Raw genomic sequence first — 21,011 nt, 5'->3', positions numbered from 1 at the left:
GAGCCCGTTCCCCTTCCACAAGTCAGCTCCAGCTTGATGAGCACCCGCTTACCCCAGCGCAAGTGAGCACTACTCGAACAGTGGAGGGGGAAGGGGGCGAGGTAGGGGCAGGTCGCAGTTTTTTTTTTTTCCCATACGCTTATTACATCATTGCGATGTACATGTGCCCCATTTTAGGCAAAAGGAAAGCAAAATCCCGAACACAACCCAGACTCAAACCCAAATTCAAACTTGAGAAACTGAAAGACGCAAACTGTAGCTCGGGCCACGGTTTCTGTTTCGGTTTTGCATTTTGGGCGAGGGGTAGGACTAGATGGTATGGGTATTACGCATTTTTTGGCTCTTTCTCTCTCCCTCTCACTATATACTCACATATATATATAAAATACACACACATTTAAATATATATATATATATAGAAATATGTGCAAAAAGAAAGTACGCACACACACACACAGACTCCCGCACATACGCAGAAAAGAAGAAAAAAACGAGTAAAACGCTAATGAAAATTAAAATGAAAAATTGCAAACGACGTGTGGTAGACGCAACAGCCGAGCCTTGCTAAAAACGGAGCGGGGCTGGGGAGGAGTCTGAAGGGGGAATTACGAAGCACTGGAGCTGCGGTATTTGCAGCAGCAGCGGCAGCAGCAGCAGCAACCGCGGCAGAAGCGGCAATGGGGATGCCACACATACTCAAACAAACGCACACATTAGATAATGTGTTGTGTGTAGCTGTTGCTGTTGCTCCTTTAGCTCCCAGACCCCAGCCCCAGCCCCCAACCCCCAGCACCGAGATGCCAGCCCCAAAACGACGCCGCCCCCTCACGCATGTCTCCACACTGACAGCGTAAAAAGTGAAAAAACAAAATTTTCCATTTTTACTTTGCGTTTTGGGTGCTCGGAAGCGCGGGGCTAGCTCGGCGACTGAAGCTGTAGCTGGAGTTCGGGGAGTGCGGCTAAGACTATGGCCAGGGGTAAGGCAGAGCATGCGGGTGCGGGTGCGGGTGCCGGTGCGGGTTAGCAGGGTGGCTCAGTGGTTGGGCGCAACGTCAAAGCCAATGCCAAGCGCGCGTCTGCCATTAGCATACACTACTCACATTTTATAATGCGTTTTTCTGTGCGGGTTTCTCTCTCTCTTCCTCTTATACCATACATAAGTATATAAATATATAGATGTGTGCGTATGTGTACAAGTGTGTGTGTGCTCATTTCATTACAACAACTGCGTTGGGTACTTGTAATTTATATACATACACGCTTTATGTGCGTGCTTAGGTATGTGTATGTGTGTGTGTGTGTGTGTGTGTGACAGGCTAAACTACCCTTTTGCCTAATTTTTAATCTCGCGCGTTGCCAAGCAGCAACGACAACAGCGACGTTTACGGCAACGGCAACGGCAACGGCAACGGCGACGTCAACGCCAGCGTCGATGCCGTCGCCCAAACTCGACGCCCAATACCTATTAGACAGTTAGACGTTTTAGTCATTGTTGTCATATGTAGACTTGACGAATCCGGCTCTGTGTGTTGAACTAGTTCCTCTTGTTGTAGTTGATTCAATAGTTCAATAATGTTCAATATTGACAGCTGGTCAAGCACATATCGCCTGGGTCAGATGAACTGAACTTGTTGCATGCGATAGTTGAGTTTATTAGTACCACCGATATCGATTCATCGTACCTACAGGAGTTGTTGCTCTTAGTTGAATCGATAAGCTGTGGAGGGAGATCTTGGTCTTGGTTGATGCTGTCACGATACGCATTAGCTAACATTGGTGTTAGCTGTTGTTGTTGTTTTCGTTGTTGCTTTTACTTTTAACACGTACAATTAAAAATGTAAATCAGTCGCGTTGCCTTGCGCCCCTTTCATATTCCCACTCTGACTCTCTCTCTCTCTCTCTATCTCTTTTGCTCTCACGTCTTCTGTTTCTTTTTCATTTTTTATTACATTGTGGCATTCTTTGGCAGCGACATTGCTCGAGTGGGTGTGGTTGGGTGGTTGAGGCTGCTTCAGCTTGGGCAGCCTCCCTCTGCTTACAAATGTGTGTATGTGCACATATAATATATTTATTTATTTTACGTGTGCGTTCAACTAAAAATTACAAAATGCCGCAGCTCAAGGCAACAACAACAGCGGCACCAGCAAAAGCTCAAAGAGTAATCAATGAATTCCATCTCTCTCGCTCTCTCTCTCTCGCTCTTGCTTTGCTGATACATAGCTAAAGAGTTCCTCCTCTTCGTCTATAAGCACGTTCATCATCTACGTCACATGCGCATCTTCAACTATCATCAATAATGCTGAAACGATTCAATGTGCAAAAGGAGAATAGTTCACCAAATTCAATTAAATATGCAGATTGAAGAGAAGTCATTGAAATGTTCATCATATATGTACATCATTATGTACATACACATAGGCTTAGCTTTATCTCAATTTCCTTCCTCCTATTAGGGAATCGGGTGGAGGGTCGTAACTATTGATGATAGTCATCAACGGGCAATCGATAGTGCAGATAGTTATCAAAGAACTGTCAATAGTCGACGATAGTGCAATGATTAGTCAGCAGTGTCCAGACTCGAAATGCACTGAATATTGATGAAAAGCTCCCGCATAAGAGTTATAGATATGTACGTAAGTCTTTTATCGTCAGTATGCTGCATCTCGCTCTCTCTAAAGAGAGATATTATTTCTTTTCACATTCGTTGCCCATAGACGTAGACAATCAGATGTGAATAGTAGTTAGAATTACCTGCTTAGCTAATATGGTAATATTTGTATGTCTGTGTATGTACATGTATGTAGATTTGCTACTGTTGCTGATCCATATTATGGCCAGCTAGAAGCTGCAAGCTGTGTGTGTGTATATATATATATATATGTGTGTATAGGCACTTAAACACAGTTTCAAGCACACACACACTAGTGCACACCCACACACAGAGGGAGGCAGACGAAGCCAGGACTTACACACACACACACACACACATAGAGTGAAAGAGGGACCAAACATAAATACATATTTATTGTTGGAACAAGCAATTTAGCGAAAAGAAATCCAAATTATATCATAACTTTGTGTAGTGCGCCATCTGGGGTTTAGTTGCCTGTTTTTCGCCGGCGATGCCCCTGCCGACGCGTCGCAGCAGCGTCGCTGCTGTAGCCGTAGCCGTAGCCGTAGCTGTAGCTGCTGCCTACGCCTACAACAAAGGCAAAAGCGAACTTGAACAGACACGAGGCGCTAGGCAGTTGCCAGACCCAGAGCCAGAGCCAGAGCCTGGGCTTGGAGTAGAGGAGCAGAGGCAGGGACGGGCAGAGGTATGGCAAGGCGGGCGCTTTGGCAATAATTCTATGCTGCCACCGACATAGCCGACGTTAAAGATGTTGCCACACACATTTTTGTGCCGTTTTCCACTGTTTTGTTTTGGTTTTTTGCTTGGCTCCTTTTTTATTTTTATACAGCTGCCTTCACAATGAAAACAATTACAACAACAATTGCGAATAAGCATGCAAAACGCAAGTAGAAGATGAAGTAGCCAAATGAGCCAGACAGAGATAGAGCGAGACATCAGAGAGAGAGAGAGAGAGTGCGAGAGGGGGCGAGAGGGGTCGAGAGAGAAAGCGAGCAGAGCAGAGAAAAGCTGCGGCAAGTAGCTTGAGTCGGTGCCGCAGTCAAAACCAGCTGCGACGACGGCAGCAGAATGGGAAAATGAGAATAAGCAAGGGAATGGGGGAATGGGGAATGAGAACGGAACGAGAATGAAATGTTTTCTAATAAATTTTGCTTTATGTGCGCGGTGCGGCGTGCGGCGTGAGCTGAGGGCGAGCTGAGGGCGGGCGAGCAGTAGAAAAGGGAATAAATAAAAATAAAGTTTTATATTCATGTACCGCGCACACACACACACATATGCCGCAAGGGCCGCAACACTTGCCACCCAATTGCCATTAATATGGCGGCTGACTAACATTCGTCTCTGAGTGTGTGTGTGTGTGTGTGTATGTATGTATGTGTGTGCGTCTCTAATGCCAACTTGCAATTTATTTTAACTTTGCCGCGAACTTTAGAGGCAGCCTCTCTTCCCTCCCTGCCTCCCTCTTCAGCCCGCTGCCTGCCCAAAAGAAAAAAATAAATAAAAAATACAAAAAAAAAGAAAAATGTAAAAACAAAGCAGAAGGAAAAAACTTTTTCGCCATTTTGTTTCATTTTTTTTTTTTGTTCTCATTTGCTTTACTATTTCAGCTAAATTTTTTCAATTTTTCTTTTCTTGTTTTTCTATACTTATTTACTTCTTTGCAGTTTTCTCTCTCTCTATCTCTGCTCAGCGTTTGGTGTTTTTTTGGAAAGGCCCAACAAAGGTAAACGAATTTTTTTATACATACATACATATATCTATATTTGTTTAGCATTTTCCATTTTCCTTTGGCTTTAAGCCTCAACATTTTATTGATGCTAAAAATGTGATGCACCATATCATATACCATATACATATATATGTATATATATATATATATATATATATATATATATATATATAAGCTATATATTTTATATGACTGTAACTATTTCTCGTCTCTGAACAAATTTGATTACAGAGTAGACAATAAAATAGAGCTGAGGCAGGATGGGAGTAGGGGTAGAGGGTTAGGGCTAGGGGTAGGGGCGGCGTTTCCTTACGGCATCGTAAAGTTAATAGAATTGTGGTCTCTTTACAAGCAATTGCAGGCATTTCATAATTTTCGTATTACCTGCAATAAAATGCGAAATTCTAGTCAAAGTGCCAAGGGTAGGGGCCAGAGCCAGATCCAGAGCCAGAGCCGGGGCAACGGTAACGGTAACGGCGACGTTAAGGCCAGCCGCAAAGCGAAATAACAAAAATCGAAGCGTACAAAGGTCATTAAAGCAGAGAAGATGGAGCTGCCAAGCAGCGAGAAGGAAGCTGTGAGCTGAGCGCTGTGAGCTGTGAGCTGAGAACTGAGAGCTGAGCAAGAGGGCTGCAGCTTTATCAAGCACTAACTCAACTCTCTCTATGTTTGTGTGCGTGTGTGTGTGTGTGTGTGTGTGTGCAGCTTCCTAATCAACCCTTTTACGAACCCTAAAAAACGAGAGACGAAAAAATTGTAAAGCAACAACAACTATAACCGAGCATAACAATAAAATGTAAAATTAGAAGCCAGCGCCGCCGCCGCCGCCGTTGCTGTTGCCGCGCTCGTCGTTAGGGGCAGTTTCTGATACACCCAACCACCCCCAGCCCCGCGAGTGCCCCTGCCCCCGTCGCCGCCTTCTGGCCACGCGACTTCAATTACAACAACTAAAAACAAGTAAGAAAACTATAGTCGAGAGTGCTCGACTAGATACTACCCTGAACCAAACTAATAGAAAAGCACATTTAGTATGGTTCAAATTTCAATTTCGATGTATTTCAAAATAAAAATTAAATAGAAAACTCATTTAATTAAATAAATAAAAATTTTGAAACAATTAAAAAAGATAATTCCGACACGCTCCGGGTTTGAGCCCGAGACCTTGTGATCAAGCGCCGCGCTTTCTACCTTGACGCCACCCTTCTGTTTTAATTTTCAATGTCAAAACTGAAATAGATTCACTGCTACAGCGCCATTTACCAAATCTAAGTCAAACTAACTGCTGATGTGACTTTAAGAATGTGCAAGAACAACCAAACTAATAAAAATGTTAAAATTTCAATTTCGATTTTTGAAAAAATAGAAGAGAAATTTAATCACAAATATATAAAAGTTTTGAAGCAATTTAAAGAAAACTACAATACGCCCAGCAGGATTTGAACCGGGGACCTCGCGATCGAGCGCCGCGCCCTCTACCATGACGCCACTCCTCTGTTATTATTCGCAATGTCAAAACTGAAATAGATTCACTGATGCAACGCCATCTAGCAGAACTAAACGAAACTAACTGCTGATGTGATTCTAAGAATGTGCTAGAAGATATTTGAATGTATGTGTGCACACGTATTGGAAAACTGCTGTTGCTACAGCACGTGCGTTTGTTAATTGGCCAAACATTTTGTTATTTTTTAACGTCGATTGACTAAACCGAATTTAATGAAACTTTCAGCATATGATCTACATATTCTATTGAATATTTGGCATTTAAAAAAAACATGTCAAATCATTCACAATTAGCTATACTAGAATCTGACCTTCACTGGGGATTCTGGTGAATTTGGAGCCGGTATCCAAAATATAACAAAAACCGAAATTGTATAAAATGCATTGGAATATACTTTTAAAATTTGGAGACTATAGCTCTAAAAATGTAGGAGTTATAAATTTATAACCTATTGCGCTTGGGTTGCGCTGCAGTGTTGGCAATATTAGGAGAACTTATTTGTTGAATAATTTAATTTCTAGACGTACGATCGTAATGAAACTTACAGAACGTAATCATGATGTTTAAATGTATGTGTATACCGAAGCACAAGTCTCTAGTATTTGATATACGACTTTTACAAAGATGAGGGTGAGGGGGTGGATTTAGGGGTGGGGGATAAATTTTAACAAAAACCGAAATTGTCTAAAATACATCTTAATATACGTTTTAAATTTGGAGAATCTAGCTTGAAAGATGTAGCAGATATAATTATTTAAGTGATCTTTGATAAGGTTTTTTATCGATAAAAAAGTATCGGAATGAGTTATCGTTTTTTAGTGAAAAACTCGATATGCGCGCTGTTTTTACGGACATTTTAAAAAAAAGTTGAAGTCTCTAGCTCTTATATCTTCTGAAATCGATGCGTTCAAACATACGGACGGACGGACGGACGGACGGACGGACGGACGGACGGACGGACGGACGGACGGACAGACAGACGGACAGGGCTAAATCGACTCAGCTCGTCGCCCTGATCAAGAATATATATACTTTGTGGGGTCTGCCACGCCTCCTTCTGCCTGTTACATACATTTTAACAAAACCATTATACCCTGATTTCCCATTTTCAATGGGTTCAGGGTATAAAAAAACACACACACACACACACAAGTAAAACTGTTCACAGTCAAGCATACGCGACTGCATAATACTCGCTCTGAAATCTACACACAGATTAGCCACGCCCACAATGAGGCGCACTAGTTAGGCTAGAGTGAAACGATTGCTTGAAGGAGTTGAACTCGTCTTCGAAAATTCCAGCCTAAAATCCATGCACTGCTGGCGAATGACAACAGTCGATCTAATGGCATACTGCTGGGGCAACCTGTCACAGAAACTAATATGCCCGCTTTTCGCCAAGCTAGCGTGAATCTAAGCCAGGCAAGCTCTAGCGAAGCCGCAACCTGAACATCGATGTCGAATGAGGCGGAAGTGAACCAGCAACAACGGCAAAGCATAGCACAGCATTAGGCGGCGACGGGTAAGGTCAGACAGCAGACGATGCGCGTACGCTCTCTCTTTGTGTGTGTGTGTGTGTGTGACAGTGTGTGTGTGTGTGTGCGAGTGTGTGTAACGTGGGGCCTTAAAAAACTACTTTAAGCGCATGATCAGCGGTATTTTTGGCTTTGCCAGCCAACAACTTGCAGCAACAGCAGCGCAGCACACACACACACACACGCACACATACACATAGCCAGATATACAAACGCATAAAAAAAGAAAAGCGGCAGCAGCAGCAACAGCAACAGCAGTGGCAGCAGCTTCCGCGGCATCATTAAGGGTAGTTTCCAGCATCGTAAAAATATAGAGAAATAAAATTTAAAAAAGGCAATAACAACAATAACAACAATACGAAGACGAAGAAGAAGCAGCAGCAGTAGAAGATGAAGCAGAAGCAAAAACAGAAGTTCGGCACACGACTACGACGACGAACAACAACAACTACAACAAAGTGAAACCGAAAAGCAAAATAAATAAAATGTATCAATATAAGAAAATTTGGTAGGAAAATTGGCAAATGGCATCGAATCGTATGGCAGCAACAGCAACAACAAGTAAGCGCGCGCGTTAACGAACTACAAATTTTAGAGCAGCGAACCCCAAACCCAATTACTCAGACGCCAGAGCTAAGACAGCCAACAGCCAGCAGCCAAGACATCGAAGCACAGCCACTCAGCTGACCCCAATTCACCCCCAAAGCCATAGCCAAGCGCCCCAGCTGCCCAGCAGCCCACCTTGCCCCAGCCCATTCCCCACTCCCCACTCCACATTCACCATCAGCTGCCACGAAATCAATGAACGTACAAGACGTTGCCGAAGCTGAAGCTGAAGCTGAAGCTTAAGCTGATGCCAGGCAAGCGGCGGAAGGTAAGTGGGTATATCGCGATGCCCTGCTCTTGAAGGCCAGTTCTAGTTCAACATAATGAGCTAGTTCGTATTGAAGAGCAAGTTGGATATCTTGTAGCTTGATAAACTAGATAAATAGTTAAGTAGAGCTAGTTGAGCTTGATTAGCCAGCTCAAGGTGATGAACTAGTTCCACAAGTCCGATTCAAATAGTTCTCTCTAACGTTATGAAATACATGAATGTACATATATCAGTGCATATGGTCTATTGAGTCGTTTATGGGCCTAATTGCCAACGGAACTAGCTCATTTTCTGCCCCCATCTAGCGAGTTCATCCCTATGTAGCTGAAGTGCTGCTGTCAAATCCTTCGACAACTCTCTAATGTAGCTTGAAGCATACTTTTCCTCCTCCTTTTTCCCATTAGTAACTTGAATGCTCGCTCTCTCGCTCCCTTTGCCTGCTTGCTGTATCGATGCCCCACTGTAGCCAATGTCTTAGCCATAGTTTTGCTCATAGTTTGACACCCCCTTTCCGGCCCCAATCAGAGCGAATTTCTGCTACAGAAATCTCTATAAATAATGTTTCTGGCGCAGACGAAATCAAACGATGATTTTACCGTTGCCGGGATAAGGCTCAACAACCAGCCCAACCCCTCCTCAGGCAGCACAAGCCCAAACCCAGACCCAACGCTTGCGCGCCTACGCAACGCTGTTTACCACGAGGCGCCGTCATCGTCGTCGTCGTCGTCGTCGTCGTCGTCGGCGTCGTCCTTGTCCAAGTCCTCGTCGTCGTCGTCGACTTCGGCTGTTGAGCGTCTTTAACTCTCATGCCCTTTCCCTTTCTTGCTGCGCTCGCTTCTCGCTTCTCCGTTTTCCTATTACCTAAACCACCCACCCCCAGGCCGGCTGGCCCCCTCCCCTGCCCGCTACCTTCTCGTTCATCTATTCATTCCTCCTGTTCCAGCAGCCATTAAGTTTTCTCGCTGTAATAAAAAATTTTCCTTTTTTTGCCGCGCATCACAGAATGTTTATATATATATATATCTAAGTGTGTGTGTGTATGTGTATGTGTACCTTTGTGTATGACTGTATGTGTGTGTAGATACTAAATTTTCTAGTTTTTTTTTTTTTTTTGTGTATTTCCCTTTTACTCTATACTTTGCCTTTGCCTTGGCATTAGTGTTTATTTTTTTTTTCTTTTTTGAAAAGAAGATTTATGTAAAACGTTCGGGGAGTTAGTGCTGCGACAGAGCAGCTAGCTGCGGCAGTGGCAGCAGCAGCGGCAGCGACAGCGCCGTCGACGCCAGCAGCGACAGCATTAGCAAAATAGTCGCAGATGCTGTTGCTGTAAGTTTTACGCAGTCAAAAAACAAAACTGCCAAAATACCCATCGCCCTCCGCGTGGCTGCCTTCGCCTACCTCAAGCTCCAACCAGACCAGACCAGACCAGGCCAGACCAGGCCAGAGCGACCCCCACCCTCACCCTTACCGCAAGTCGGCGGCTGTGTTGCCTGCGGAGCCGCTGCGCTTGACTGCGACCAGCAACTGGAACGGCAGGACCTTCGCTCCTGGCCCTGGGCTGGCCTCACCCCCCACACCTCAGCCGAGTCCTGCTCCCTGGCCCCTGGCCCCTATCTTGGAAGTTTGACAAGTTTCACGTTTAGATTTCTAAGTCGCCTGCCAAAAGCTCCCGCTGTGGATTTTCCGCTATAAATATACATTTCGTTGCGCCTCCCCTCCCACCTGGGCGCCCGCGAATAGCAACTACATTTACTTGATTACTATATAGCTGGTCAATACTGAAGGCAAGGTGTAGGCTGTGCGAGACATACCCTGTAAATACGGTCAACTTGGCGAAGAACAGGAGCATCTCAGGTGAAGGGTCCAGCTCCCAAAGGACTTCTGAGCACTTGGTAGAGCAGGTCGGTCGAAGATGTCTGCCTGAAGCTGCTGATGTGCTGTGCTCTGCCGCTGCGGGTCTTTGTTTTGCCTTGGCCTTGGTCGAAAGGGTTCAATGCACATTGCAGTGCATTCAATTATTGACAAAGTGGCAAACAGTCGATTTACGCAAGTGTCAACGGGGGCGACTGGAGGGGGGGCGTTTGGGTGCTATGGAGAAAGGCCTGTGCAAAGCTGGGCAAGCCGAGAAACATAAAGAAAAAACCCACAAGAAACAAAGAGAAACCCAGCACACATTCAATATTTGCTGATGAAACGCGAACAAGACAGAGCACAAGAGGGGAGGAGGAGTAAGCGGAGCAGGGAGAAGCTCGCTTTGTTTATGGCCACATTTTAGTTGAAGCTCGAGCCCGGTTAGCCGATTATTGAATCAGCTGCTGAATGCGATCACCCGATCGCCGACTGCGCGCACCTCATTGCCACGTGCCTCAAAGAGCTGCATGCAGATACAGATAGAGATGGAGATAGAAGTAAAAACAGATACGGGTCGAAATATGAAATACAGGTACAGATACACTCGCATAGATACGGACGGATAAAGCCCAAAGTAAACCAAAATCGAAGTAGTTAAAACTTTTCCCTGCCTATATGATCAGCACATACACGTTCTTAACTGTCCCACTCTCCCCCTCTCTCTCTCTCTCTCTCCCTCGCACTCTCTATGTGTGTATCTGATTCTGTCTCTGTTGTTTCGTGTTCCGACTATGTGCAGCACTAACAGCAATAACAACAACAACAACAACAGCGGAAGCGACGCGTAGGAAAACGAAAAATGCCACAAAACGTGCTTCTAAGTTATTTTTCATTTGCCCCCCTCCCATCCCTCGAGCCCCAAGCTGCAGGCAAAGCCCGTACCCTTACACACCAGCACACCAGCACACTAACACACACACACACACACGCTGGCCACAGCGTCTTAGATGCTTGAGCGCTGCTTGCTATTGTGCTTGTTGTTGTTGCTTTTATCCGTCACACTTACACACACAGCTACAACAAAAGATTGTCGAGTAGTTAGGTAACGGCCAACAGGCAACTGTAACGGTAACAGTGACAGTAACGGTAACGGTAACGGCAACGGCGACGGCAGCGGCATTGGGGCAGACAGGCATTTTAAGATTTATGTCGGTGATTATTTCTAAGTTTTTGTGCGCTTAGCAATGCGCCGCCCCCTCGCTCAGTTCGTGACATAAGAATAGGTACAGGGTAGATCTTATATACACACTTATACACATATATATATATATATACATCTATATATATATATAGAGAGAGAGAGAGAGGGAATGAAAGAAAGAGCAAGAGTGAGAGGGAGATATGGAGCAGGCACGTAGCAGCGCCAAATAGTGACCCCCAGTGAATAGCCTAGGCACCCATCTGGCTGCGAGTGAAGCGTCTTTTGTGGCTGAGCCAAAATGACTCATACGCTGCGTATGCCCAGCGAGACTTGAGACATGCGGACAGACAGACTCGACTTGCATTGACTGCACACGCGGCGAGTCCAGCTTTGATCTCTAGTCTCGCTTTGAGTTCAGCTTAAGCCGTAGCCCAGCATAAGAATGTATCTAATGCTTATAGCTACCCTTGCCGCCTCTTACTACTCCTCTAAACTCCCCACTACCCACTCCTCACTCCTCGTCTACTTCCTCATCTCACCTCGAACTGCTAGCGTTTGCGTTTCCCTGCTTTTCAATTCCCATTCTTTGCTTAGCTTCATTGTGTTGGACTCGGCATCTCGTTTTTTCTTCTTCTTCTTCTTCCTCATCTTCCTCTAAGCACAATACTATTTTCTTTCTTTTTTTCTTCTTCTTCTGTTGTTGTTGTTACATTTAAAATGTTTTATTTGGCCATTTGTATGTTTTATGGGAGCCGTCGTTTACCGCTACCTACGAATTCGACCCGTGCATGGGCCAGGGCCCGCACCCCTCGCCCACCTCCCGCATACTGTATCGCATTTATATAAATATATACACTTGAATATATATTTATATACATAAATATATTTATACATGTGTGCTTATGTATTAATTCGATTCGAAAGACACGAAAATATTTTCCGATCTAAGCAAATTCAGGTTATTAGTATTAATATATTATAATAGCATTATTATATTAGTATTATAGACTTGAAATATTAGCGCGAACCTAAGTTGGATTTAGAGGAATTCCGCAGACGCATTGAAAGTGTTCCTACATGCTAGTACATATGTATGTATATATTTGTAGTCGTACAAGACGAGTAGAACTTACGACCATTAGACAGTAACTTCAGGTAATTCTGCAGAATGCCTCATCTCCTCCTGCTCTGCAACCTCGCTGAAGGTCATTCAAAGTATTTCTTCCACTTTTGGGAATAATTTAGATCATGATTATAGATGATTATAGAACATAGCAGCATCAGTATTGCTTGAACTGAATGAGAGAAGGAAAGAATAAGAAAAGGAAATTTAGGTTTTGAAATAGCTCTATGAATATCCGAATTTTCGTCTTGGTGTGCGCCAAGAATATCCTAGACAGCATTAGGTCAGGTTTATTTGATAATCCTTGACTTTCGTGAAACTTATCTCAATTATCTTTGAGGTACTCTTGCTGTGGATTTTCGACTGTAGGATTTAGATATATGTATATATGTACATACATATATTCATAGTCGAAAATGTCCGTAGCACTTCAATCAAATTTCCGAGCACTGTGCACCACTGTATGGACTCAGCTTTCGTTTTTGTTTGGTGTTTGCTGCTGCTGCTTCTTCTTTCTCGCTTTGTATAACCCATGCCCCAAAACTAATCGCAACTCCTCAAAAGGGAGGAGCAGCAGCAGCAGCGTCAGCAGTCGCTGTTCTCTAACAATGCACAACACAAAGAGAGAGTGTGAGAGAGAGAGAGAGAGAGCGCGAACGCGAATTCTAAATTAAAAGTAATAATAAGTATGTTATGTTTGAGCAAACGGAGGTGTGTCGAGCTAGGGGAGCATGGGGACATGGGAAGTGTGGGGGTATGGGGGTAGCTACCCTGCGAACTTAGACATTGAAATGAGAATTTTTAAATATAAAAGGATGCCACACACACACACACACTCGTGTACGCAATATGCATGTGTATTTGCCCCAGCCCCACCCCTTCGACTGCCCCCACCTGACATCTACTAGCAACAACTAATGCCAGAGCCCTGGCTGTAGCTGGTCTCCGGCGTCTACAACGCTACCAGCGTCGCCGTCGCTGTCACCGTCGCCGTCGACGTCAGCTGCCGTTAGCAATGCAAAAGAAATATTGCAACCCTCGGCAGAGGGTTGTGTGGCTGTGTGTGTGTGTGTCTGTCTCAGTGTGTGTGTGCTTTTTATTTTCTAAACTTTACTGAAGTTGTCGTTTTTTTTTTGTTGTTGCTTCTTCTCCTCCTCGTTGAATGCTTTTTATACATGTTTATATGTATATATAGTACCCGTACTTAGTGGCTGGGCAATGCCAAATACACTGAGCGAAATTCCAGAGAGACTTCAACACACTGAAAACATTGCGCTTTCGCTTTAAATTTAGAGGTAGAGAGCAGAGGAGGGCAATAGGGTTGCAGGATTTAGGGGAAGGATCTCTAATCTCGATCATCAAAGGACGAACGGACAGACGACGGACTGGACGGCAGAGAGGATACAAACCCAGATGCAGACATGGAAGAATGCTGGAGGAGGCTGTAAGGAAAGATATAGGCAAGCACCTCCCTCCCTCACGAACACGTAGTTAAAAAATGAAAAAATTTAGAACTGCAAACGAAGATGAAGATGCTGCTGTATGGGCGTGTGTGCAAGCGAGCGGAGGGGGCGAACGGGGGGCGCCTGGGCTGTACCTAGAAGAAGAGCTACGGCGGCATCGACGCCAGCATCAACGTCAGAAAATTGAAAAAAGAAAAAAATGAAAATAATACAACTACAACGCACCGACGACGACGACGACGTCTGCCATCGTCTCAGTCTCAGCTGGTTTTGCTACAGCCAAGTCGCAACTACACAGACACACACAAGCACACACACACACACACACAGACACACACAGGGACAGAGGCACGCACAGACATGCATATAAACCACCCTTGAAAAAATCTCGCGCAGCAAAATCTAAAGCAAAAATTTCAAGAGACGAAAAAAGCGAAACGAAGTGCAAAAGTATAGAAAGAAATGTTGAAATAAAAACCTTGTTTCCGCGCAAGTTACAACAGCTTCCCCCGCGCCACTCCGCTTCGCCTCTACCAGTTGGCAAAAAAGCTAAGCACACACACACACACACCCACACACTTACATACACATACACACACACACACGCACACTAGTTATTTGGAGGGGTTACGAGTACATGCCGTATCCACCTTGAAGAGAAAGTACGATATTTGCTAGCAATAAAAGTAGTAATCAGTCGCGGTGCCTTCCTCACACACACACATACACACACACACATACATATTTATATATACATATAAAAGGCGAGCGAATCGCCGAGGTTGCTCTGTCGACATTCCCGAGTTAGAAAGAGATGAGCATTAGAAGCGGGCAGCAGGCAGCCAAAAGCAACAACAACTCTGCGTAGGTAGGCGACAGAGGGGCTCAGGGTGGCGGGAGGGGGGTAGGAGAGAGCTGGTGGCTGGTTTAACAACTGCTCCGCGTAACGAGAACTTTTCATTTTATGTAATTTCACTTCGCCGTTTTTTTTTTCGCCGCGCTGCTACGTTTTTTTTTTTTTCTTTTTTGCGCTTTGCTCATTTTTCTATAACATTCGAATTTTTAAGTGAGTGTCGCCGGCGCTGCCGACGTCGCTGCCGGCGTCGCTGTCACGCATGTCGCCGCGGCTGGCTGTCTTTACTTTTGCTTTTGCTTACCCCATTTTTTCGCCCCTAGCGAGCTGCAATGTTTTTTTTCCTGCTACTACTGCTGTTGCTTCTTCTTCTTCCTCCTTTTTTTCTCGCTAACTAAGACATTCGCTGTCGCTGTCTCTGTCGCTGTTGTTGGCGCTAACGCTAGCTGCGCTGCCGACGTCGGCAGTTTTTTTGTGTGCTGAAATTACGAAAGCGACATTAATTTTTTAGAATTGCGCTTATGCGTGGAAAAGCAGTTAGCCTAGTGCGAAGGAGGAGCGGCAGGAGCGGCAGGAGCGGCAGGAGGGGCAGGAGCAGGTGGAGCTGAGGCAGCGACTGCGCTGCTTGCCAAACTTTCACTACGGGTTTGGGGCTTGGAGCTAGAGGCTTGGGGGCTTGGGGGATTGGGTTGGCCGAGGGGACGGGGTGCGGTCGGTGGTGGGTGGCTCAGCAGAAGTTGCGTTTTAAATGGGTAGTAAACGCGCATGTATGTAGTTATATTATTTTTTACGAGCGCGATATGTTGTGTAAAATAGCATTCTGCCTCAGTCAACAACCACGCCTACCCTCCCCCACGCACATCTCCATATATGCATATGTGTGTGTGTGTGTGTGTGTGTGTGTGTGTATGCTTTGTCTGTATGTAGGTATGCAGATGAGTTGGCTGTAAGTTTTCACTTTACACTCAGGTGTACTTCAGGCGGGGGCAGGGGGAAGCCCTTACGATGCCTTTGTAGCGCACGCTTTTGTATATTTTGTATATGTTTAATACAGATGAGGGACTGCTCTCAAGGGCCATTCCTTCAATTGATCGTATCACTTCTATAACTAAGAAATAATCCCCTTTTTCGAGTATACCAAGGGATAAATGATTCAAGTGATATATGTAGATGTATTAAATAACATTAATTTAGATAACGACAATCGTCGATCTGTATTTCCAACTGGAGACTAAACTATATCTAATAATTAATAATAATCCTGGACAATTAAGTATTAGTGATTAAGTCAATAACTTCTCTACTCAGTTTCCCTAGTTTGCCCTATTTCTGATATCTGTGTGCTTACTTAATCGCGACCTTTTTAATCATTTAACAAAAGCTAAAAATCGAAAAATCGATAACTATGAACATCAGTAGTTGATAGTCATTTATTAGTGCTGTTGCTGTTTATTGAAAGATTTCTTTGTGCTCAATCAAATTATATAGATAAATCGATTTACTTATCTCTTGTGACTTTCCTCCGCCTATCGCTGCTCATAGACTAGTCATTAATTATAAATCGATATCCATGAATTATTAGCCAATTAGGCTCATGTTTGCCAAAACAGTCATGGCCAATTTAATGAGATGAACGGAGCAGAGCTCAGTGCATCGCAGCGCAGTGCATCGCATCGCATCGCATGGCCATTCGCTTCGACTATTTTGATCGTTTGCTTTTCCGCCAAACACTTTTCCATACATTTTACTTAATTTATGGCCACACCCCCACCGCCTATGCCCTTGTCTCCGCCCCCAGATAGCCTCGCATGTGAAATCATTTACGCGACAATCGAAATGGTTTTTTTGCTTTATAAATGAGGAGAAAACCTCATGAATAATAGCGCAAAATATTTGACGTCAGATGCTTTTTTATATATTGTAATTATAATGGCAAAGTTTTTTCCACTTCCACCCCCACTCTTTTTTCGACATTCATATTTGCCTATGTAATGGTTTTTTATTGCAAAAGAATGCATACAAAATAAACAACAAATCAAACAAAAAAAAAACAAAGTAAAAAATAGATGAAAAAATGATGGAAATATTTTGTGTGTGCTTTGGGGTTGGCAAAATTTATTGATGAAGCGAGAGAAAAAAAGCCAAAAAGAAAGAAATGGCAGCCAAATGAAATGTTAATTTCAAACACACACACTCGCTCTCTCTCGCTATCTCTCTTTTTCTCTTTCTCGCTCTAGCTCACTCTCTCCCTCTCCCTCTCTCTCTCTCTCAGCTGGACAGCTGACACTGGCAATAGCAAACAATGGAAATCACAATGACTGACCGATCCTGGCCTTGTGCCTTCTGCCACGCCCCTCTTGTCTAGCACCCGCTTGACCCCTGGCCAGCCCGGCGCCCCTCTCCTACCCCCTCCGTACCGTAAGCACAGCAAAATGAATATCATGCTGCCAAATTGTCATAACAACAACAGCAGCAGCAGCAACATGACTTGCCCATTGCCCGAGCGAGCGACAAAACCTAGAAATTTTTTCATAATTCAACAGTTTCTAACTAGAAGTGTGTGTGTGTGTGTGTGTGTGTGTGTGTGTGTGCTTATTGTTTGTCTAAAAAGAAAGAGTGTTTGCTAACGTTATTAAACAATGCCATTGACTAAGGCCAACAAACGGACGCGAATCACCGACAAAGGCAGCTGCCAAAGCATTTCCCAGTCCGCAATGAGGAATCAAAGAAAAGCTCTTTTAACTTTTCACTTTTCCATACGTATGTATATCAATCAGACCTAGATATAGACATAGATAGACATAGCTACATATAGACACACCTATACAAACACAAGAATTGGGTTTTATGATATACGTGGGTGGTACAGTAAAGACCCGATGATCCAAACCTTCTACAATCTGAGCAGTTCAAGTTGGCAAGCTTCACTATAGCTGTGCTTCCAGTGAGGTGAATTCTGTTGTCTAGTGTTGTTGTTTTTTATCTCGATATATTAATAGATTTAATAAGTGCGGATATAGATAGACTATAAGTGGAAAGAACAAGAGATGCAAGGAAAAGAGTAAGAGGATAAGGAAGAGAATGAAATAAATGCAGGAAGAGAGGAAGCAGACGAGGAGCAGAGGAATCAAAAAGTGGGTATTATGAAACTGAAGAAGAAGAGACATAAATACTAAAAGGGAAAAAGATAATGAAGAAGGAAGGCATAGAAGTACAAGAAGAAGCAGATATACAACATTTACTTGTCAAAGCTCAAAGCTGGAACTTACTCAAATTCCAGAGCACACACACACTCATACAAATGAAAACACACACATACTCTTTCAAGTACATATACGTTACTTACGTGTATATCAAACGTAAGAGCAGTAAAGGAATGTGCGTAATATATATAATATATATGTATATGTACATATATGTATATATGAGTGTGTGCACTCACACAACGACCCCAGCGACATGCTAAAAATTTGTATAGAAAATTAGTTAAAAAATTACTCCGCAGACACGCGCGCACAAACAATTTACATGACTGGAACGTGGGGGAGGGGTAAGGGGGCCAACTGGTATATGTGTGTTGTATGTGCACACGCACACACACACACACACACACATGTAGTCGCATACACACATTTGGCATTAGTGGGCGGTGTTAGAAATTTGCGTGGATCCTTCCTTGCCCATTGTAAAGGCGACATTACTACCTCCACACACATACACAGACATATACACACACACACACCGACACACAGACAGAGACAGAGGGAGATAGCAGAAAGCACCGCGTGTGCAGGGCTACTTCTACTTTTATTTTTTTTAAGCACACACACACACACGCATACACATATATAGACATGTGCCATGTGTGTGTGTGTGTGTGTGTGTGGCGCGCGAGTTGAAAGTTTGTCATAAAGCACCCCATTAAAAAAAGAGGCTCACAACGAACGCTTCACAAAGTTAGAAATGGACTGAGCGGGGGCGGGACCATGCCTCCCTCCGACTCCCCTTTCGGTCTGGGGTTACGAGCTCTGCGTGGCAGCAAGCGAGACAGAACGAAAGCAGCCACCAAATTAAACATAAATGCGAATTAGAAAAAACTTTTCGTTTTTTCATTCTCTTTTGCGAATGGCAGCAGCAGCCGAAGAAGAAGAAGCAGCGAAAGCGAGGCAAACAAAGAGAGCGAGAGCAGACAACTAGCGTAAAGCTGAAAGCCCAAATCAGGCTCCAATTGCAGGTGATCTATTTCGAGTAGTGCTGACAATTTGGCCTTTTTCTCGACAGATCTAACCTTTTTTTCATTTTTTCGTTGCATACTCTGCAATGCCCTGATTTGAATATTGGGTATATAAATGGCGATTGGGGATGCCATCAATATAACTATCCATCCATCCGACCATTTACCTGCCTGTCCTAGATCTCGAGAACTATTCAAATTTTAAATTTTAAATAGATATACATATGTATATACATTCTAGTATATCATACGGCATTCCGGATATCAATGTAGTCGTGTATGCTAACTATTTCCGTCTGGCCGTTCGTATCTTTCAAGGATCTTTTGTAGAACTTACGCAGTACGAATTGATCCTTATATCCATAAACTAATTCAAATCCATTTTAGGGTATCTGCCAGTCGTGCACTCCCTGGAGTACTCTCAGCTTTTCTTTTCAGTCTTTTTCGATCGGTTCTGTGCAATGAGGACTTATGTCTAAACTGTGTCAGCGTGCGTGTGCTGTAGGATCGACTCGGGCAAAGCTTCTCTACGAATTTCTTGTTTGTAGCGCTTGCCACATGCCACGGCCACACACACACACACACACACACACACACACACACACTCATGACAGACGTGTGTAGTTGTTTTTGGCAATTAACCAAGAGTGCTGCTGGCTGCGACGTCGACGCCCATCATTCCTCTGCCTCCCCAATCAGGCAGGGAGTAGGGGTCAGGGGGCTGAGGGCTGCGCTACCCCCACTAAAAAAGGTACACATACGCACAGTTTTTTGTTGCCTGCGTCGCACTCCACATTTTTAAATATTTTTAACTGCTGCGCATCGTTTCATGCCTGGGTAGGCCAGCAGGGCGGCAGGGGCGGCGGCAGGGGCAGAGGGGTACAATTGGGGAGTGGAGGTAGCTGGCAACGTGGTAAGGTTGGCGGGGTGTTAGGGTTGATATTCGTTTGGCGCTTTTCTCTGTTTGGTTAATATTTTGGCTCGTTTATGGGCAATGCGTGTGCGTGTGCTTATATGTGTGTGTGTGTATGCTTATGTGTGTGTGTGTGTGTGTGTGTGGGTGTTCGCGGAGTCTTTGTGGGTTCGCTAGTGTATATACATAAGTGCACACACACACACACACATACACGAGCACACAGATAGGTGTAGGCTGTTCGGCTCACACTCAAATAGCTCCGCCCCCCATGCGCCGCCCCCGCCCCCGCCCCAGCCACTCCGCCGCGCGCTCTAGAGGCAGCGAGTCATGTGCGTAATATATTAAGCGACAAAAATGAAGAAAAACAGTAGGTGGAGCTGACACTTGCTGCGTCCACCGGACCACTCCGCCACTCCACCTTCGCCAGCCCACCTCCCTCTCACACTCCTCTCTCTCTCTCAATTCAACTCTCAACTCTTTGAATGATTATTAATTGATTGACTGTCTATATATAAAGACTCAAATATGACCACAAATCGTTTTTCAATTATGAATAGAGTTCGCGAAGAATTAACTATAGCGCATATATGATCTAATCCTAATTCCAATATCGAGAAAACTCGACTAATAGACTCGTCTAGTTACAGATATTATATAACAATTCTCCAATATAAATCCAACTGGAGATAACCGGGTTAAACCACGCTGTAGACTGATCTATAGATCTAGCTGAGCTGAGAGGTCAATTTGAACTTGGCTCTGGCAAGTTTCTCATGTATGGGAATCGAGGAACTCTCTTATATAAGGAAGTTTTACATTTGAATAGTCTGAAGAGAAATTAGTTTTGACCAAGGCTAAGTTTACGATCTGAAATCTCCATCTAATGCGACTCACGCACTCATACACTATACAGTAACGGGCCGCACACACACACACATGTACAGGTTTTGAAACACGCCCAACCACTACATACATATGCAAAACAGCTATTCCTATTGGCTAATTACAACGAGCTGAAAAATTATACACAGCGAATAATCTACATAAGATGTTACATACGTACATACATACGTACATCAATGCCTTGGGCTTATGA

At 44.1% G+C, this 21,011-nt stretch overlaps 1 long non-coding RNA gene across 1 annotated transcript in view; it reads right to left on the bottom strand.

Moving 5' to 3' along the window:
- LOC149090494 (uncharacterized) overlaps positions 1 to 21,011 on the bottom strand; it is a 59,289-nt gene that overhangs the window by 20,229 nt on the left and 18,049 nt on the right. Inside the window, exons 2-3 of the long non-coding RNA XR_016197508.1 lie at positions 15,070 to 15,244; positions 12,460 to 12,621 (exon numbers count right to left, since the gene is read on the bottom strand). This is a non-coding gene — a long non-coding RNA (uncharacterized LOC149090494). The remainder of the gene's footprint in view (positions 1 to 12,459; positions 12,622 to 15,069; positions 15,245 to 21,011) is intronic.

The sequence above is a fragment of the Drosophila navojoa genome, chromosome X (genome assembly GCF_054131105.1).
Source record: "Drosophila navojoa isolate 15081-1374.11 chromosome X, UAZ_NAV_1.0, whole genome shotgun sequence".
Taxonomy (NCBI): Eukaryota; Metazoa; Arthropoda; class Insecta; order Diptera; family Drosophilidae; genus Drosophila; species Drosophila navojoa.
The sequence above is the reverse complement of the archived record's forward strand: the minus strand, read 5'-3'. Positions and strand labels throughout refer to the sequence as shown.